Below are 5004 nucleotides of genomic sequence, written 5' to 3' on the forward strand. Positions count from 1 at the left end.
ACGGGGGCGGGCGGGGGGGGATTGGGGAGAGTTAGAGAGAGTTAGAGAGAGTTAGAGAGAGGGGCTGCAGGCCTCAGGCTTGGGGGTCTCCTCAGGCTTGGGGGCCTGCTCACGGTTAGGGGCCTGCTCAGGCTTGGGGCCCTGCTCAGGCTTGGGGCCCTGCTCAGGCTCAGGGGCCTGCTCAGGCTCAGGGGCCTGCTCAGGCTTAGGGGCCTGCTCAGGCTCAGGGGCCTGCTCAGACTTAGGGGCCTGCTCAGGCCTGGGGGCCTGCTCAGGCTTAGGGGCCTGCTCAGGCTCAGGGGCCTGCTCAGACTTAGGGGCCTACTCAGGCTTAGGGGCCTGCTCAGGCTTAGGGACCTGCTCAGGCCTGTGAATAATTCGACTTTGGTTTTTTTTTTTCCATCGTTTGCGGCCTCATTCATTTGTCAATTTCCGGGTCGCGTATTCTGGCCGGGCGCTGGCGCCCCTCTGCCGTCCATCGTGGCGCAGCAACCCCAGGATGGAGTCCCTCTCGCGGTGGAACGGCAGCGTCTGGGTCCCTCCGCACGAGATCGCCGCCCTCCCTCGAGGGCGCCGACCTGCGACGTTTGGGCACGGCGGCCTCGCGGCGTCGACACGCCGCCCCCGAGGGCGTCGGCGCGGTCACGTCGCTCCAGCGACAAGCTTGCGCGGCCCTTCGAAGGACGCCCGACACGGGCCTCGACGCCGCGACCCTCGGGCGGCGGCGGTGGTGCCGGCCACGCACGGAACGACCGCGCCGCCCAGGAGGTGGGGGAGCTCCCGCCGAGCTGCAGGAGGCCCGCGGTGACCCCGCCGGCCAAGGGGGGCGACCGGCGCCGAGTTGAAAACCGGCGGCCACCGTCCCCGCGGCCCGCCGACCGCGAGGTCTCCGCCAAGTCGCCGGCCCACCGCCTCAAGTCGGCGGTGGGCCGGCCGGTGCGGCCCGGGCAGACCGACCGCGGCCCGGGCCGGCGCTTGCAACGTGGGCACGGTCGGGGACGCCGCGGGCTTGGGCCTCCTCTTCCTCGACCGGGGGAAGGCCCTCGGCCGGGTCGGCCGTCTCCGCCAGCGTCGCGGCCTTCGGGGCCGCGGGCCGCGAGGACGACCCCCGCCCCTCGCCCTGCCGAGGGTCGCCATGTGAGAGAGCTCTTCCTGCTGGGCCCGGCTCGACGGCCTTCCACCGGAGCCTGCCGGACGCCTGGCACAGCCCGGCCTGGAGCAGGGCGAGCCTCGCGCCGCAGGCCCGGGGCGGGTCCTGCGCGAGGGCCCGTCCCGCGGCGGCGGCCAAGCGGGGACCCGGGAGGAGGAGGCGGCGAGGGCCGCGGACGGCCGGCACCCCGCGTGGAAGTCCGCGGCCGGCCGACGCTCCGTGCCGGGCGGGGAGAAACTGCCGCGGGCGGGGGCGCTCCCCCCTCCCCCCCTCCCCCTCCCCCCCTCCCCCCCCCCCCCCTCCCCCTTCCTAGAGCTGCGGTTGGCCCACGCCCAGCCCCCCACGGGCACGACGACTCCGGCAGGCCGCCGGAGCTCGGGGGCCGCCGAGGGGCGTGGCCTGCCGGGGCGCGCCGGAGGGGCCGCCTCCACAAGGCCCCCCCCGGTGGGGCCGCCTCTACAAGGCCCCCCCCGGTGGGGCCGCCTCCACAAGGCCCCCCCCGGTGGGGCCGCCTCCAGAAGGCCCCCCCCGGTGGGGCCGCCTCCAGAAGGCCCCCCCCGGTGGGGCCGCCTCTACAAGGCCCCCCCGGAGGGGACGCCTCTACAAGGCCCCCCCCGGTGGGGCCGCCTCCACAAGGCCCCCCCGGAGGGCCCCGGGTCTGCGCTGCGAGGGAGGAGCCGGAGCTCCGGTGCCCGCGGCTGCCCCCGCCGTACCGGCCCCGGGGGGCCGTCTCCCGGGGCCTGGGGCCGGCCTCCTGCGGTGCCGGACGCTGGGGACCGGCACCCGGCTGGCGAACGTCGCCTGGCCACGTGCCGCATTAACACGTGCCGCATTAACACGCGCCGCATTTACACGCGCCGCATTAACACGTGCCGCATTAACACGTGCCGCATTAACACGTGACGCATTAACACGTGCCGCATTAACTCGTGCCGCATTAACACGTGCCGCATTAACACGTGCCGCATTAACACGTGCCGCATTAACACGTGCCGCATTAACACGTGACGCATTAACACGTGCCGCATTAACACGTGACGCATTAACTCGTGCCGCATTAACACGTGCCGCATTAACACGTGCCGCATTAACACGTGACGCATTAACACGTGCCGCATTAACACGTGACGCATTAACACGTGACGCATTAACTCGTGCCGCATTAACACGTGACGCATTAACACGTGCCGCATTAACACGTGCCGCGTTAACACGTGACGCATTAACACGTGCCGCATTAACACGTGCCGCATTAACACGTGCCGCGTTAACTCGTGCCGCATTAACACGTGCCGCGTTAACTCGTGCCGCATTAACACGTGCCGCATTAACACGTGACGCATTAACACGTGACGCATTAACACGTGATGCATTAACTCGTGCCGCATTTACTCGTGCCGCATTAACACGTGCCGCATTAACTCGTGCCGCGTTAACACGTGTCGCATTAACTCGTGCCGCATTAACACGTGACGCATTAACACGTGACGCATTAACACGTGACGCATTAACACGTGCCGCATTAACACGTGACGCATTAACACGTGACGCATTAACACGTGACGCATTAACTCGTGCCGCATTAACACGTGACGCATTAACACGTGCCGCGTTAACACGTGCCGCATTAACACGTGCCGCATTAACACGTGCCGCATTAACACGTGCCGCATTAACACGTGCCGCAAACACAAGCCGCCGTGGGCGGTGGCGTGGTGCGTGGGTGTGGTGCGTGGGTGTTGTGCGTGGGTGTTGTGTGTGGGGTGTTGTGTGTGGGTGTTGTGTGTGGGTGTTGTGTGTGGGTGTTGTGTGTGGGTGTTGTGTGTGGGTGTTGTGTGTGGGTGTTGTGTGTGGGTGTTGTGTGTGGGTGTTGTGTGTGGGTGTGGTGCGTGGGTGTTGTGTGTGGGTGTTGTGTGTGGGTGTTGTGTGTGGTGTTGTGTGTGGGTGTTGTGTGTGGGTGTTGTGTGTGGGTGTTGTGTGTGGGTGTTGTGTGTGGGTGTTGTGTGTGGGTGTGGTGCGTGGGTGTTGTGTGTGGGTGTTGTGTGTGGGTGTTGTGTGTGGGTGTTGTGTGTGGGCGTTGTGTGTGGGCGTGGTGCGTGGGTGTTGTGTGTGGGTGTTGTGTGTGGGTGTTGTGTGTGGGTGTAGTGTGTGGGCGTTGTGTGTGGGTGTGGTGCGTGGGTGTTGTGTGTGGGTGTAGTGTGTGGGTGTTGTGTGTGGGTGTTGTGCATGGGTGTTGTGTGTGGGCGTTGTGTGTGGGTGTTGTGTGTGGGTGTTGTGTGTGGGTGTAGTGTGTGGGTGTTGTGTGTGGGCGTTGTGTGTGGGTGTTGTGTGTGGGTGTTGTGTGTGGGCGTGGTGCGTGGGTGTTGTGTGTGGGTGTTGTGTGTGGGCATTGTGTGTGGGTGTTGTGTGTGGGTGTTGTGTGTGGGTGTGGTGCGTGGGTGTTGTGTGTGGGCGTTGTGTGTGGGTGTTGTGCGTGGGTGTTGTGTGTGGGCGTTGTGTGTGGGCGTTGTGTGTGGGTGTTGTGTGTGGGTGTTGTGCATGGGTGTTGTGTGTGGGCGTTGTGTGTGGGTGTTGTGTGTGGTGTTGTGTGTGGGTGTTGTGTGTGGGTGTTGTGTGTGGGTGTTGTGTGTGGGTGTTGTGTGTGGGTGTTGTGTGTGGGTGTTGTGTGTGGGTGTGGTGCGTGGGTGTTGTGTGTGGGTGTTGTGTGTGGGTGTTGTGTGTGGGTGTTGTGTGTGGGTGTTGTGTGTGGGTGTTGTGTGTGGGTGTTGTGTGTGGGTGTTGTGTGTGGGTGTTGTGTGTGGGTGTGGTGCGTGGGTGTTGTGTGTGGGTGTTGTGTGTGGGTGTTGTGTGTGGGTGTTGTGTGTGGGCGTTGTGTGTGGGCGTGGTGCGTGGGTGTTGTGTGTGGGTGTTGTGTGTGGGTGTTGTGTGTGGGTGTAGTGTGTGGGCGTTGTGTGTGGGTGTGGTGCGTGGGTGTTGTGTGTGGGTGTAGTGTGTGGGTGTTGTGTGTGGGTGTTGTGCATGGGTGTTGTGTGTGGGCGTTGTGTGTGGGTGTTGTGTGTGGGTGTTGTGTGTGGGTGTAGTGTGTGGGTGTTGTGTGTGGGCGTTGTGTGTGGGTGTTGTGTGTGGTGTTGTGTGTGGGCGTGGTGCGTGGGTGTTGTGTGTGGGTGTTGTGTGTGGGCATTGTGTGTGGGTGTTGTGTGTGGGTGTTGTGTGTGGGTGTGGTGCGTGGGTGTTGTGTGTGGGCGTTGTGTGTGGGTGTTGTGCGTGGGTGTTGTGTGTGGGCGTTGTGTGTGGGCGTTGTGTGTGGGTGTTGTGTGTGGGTGTTGTGCATGGGTGTTGTGTGTGGGCGTTGTGTGGGGTGTTGTGTGTGGGTGTTGTGTGTGGGGTGTAGTGTGTGGGTGTTGTGTGTGGGCGTTGTGTGTGGGTGTTGTGTGTGGGTGTTGTGTGTGGGGCGTGGTGCGTGGGTGTTGTGTGTGGGTGTTGTGCGTGGGTGTTGTGCGTGGGTGTTGTGTGTGGGTGTGGTGCGTAGGTGTTGTGTGTGGGCGTTGTGTGTGGGTGTTGTGCGTGGGTGTGTGTGTGGGCGTTGTGTGTGGGCGTTGTGTGTGGGTGTTGTGTGTGGGTGTTGTGTGTGGGTGTTGTGTGTGGGCGTTGTGTGTGGGTGTAGTGTGTGGGTGTTGTGTGTGGGCGTTGTGTGGGCGTTGTGTGTGGGTGTTGTGCGTGGGTGTTGTGTGTGGGCGTGATGCGTGGGTGTTGTGCGTGGGTGTTGTGTGTGGGTGTTGTGTGTGGGGTGTTGTGTGTGGGTGTTGTGTGTGGGTGTTGTGTGTGGGTGTTGTGTGTGGGTGTAGTGTGTGGGT

This window comes from Petromyzon marinus (assembly GCF_048934315.1).
Source record: "Petromyzon marinus isolate PM22_M1 ecotype Great Lakes invasive population chromosome 70 unlocalized genomic scaffold, UKy_Petmar_22M1.pri1.0 chr70_unloc.4, whole genome shotgun sequence".
NCBI classification, from domain to species: Eukaryota; Metazoa; Chordata; class Hyperoartia; order Petromyzontiformes; family Petromyzontidae; genus Petromyzon; species Petromyzon marinus.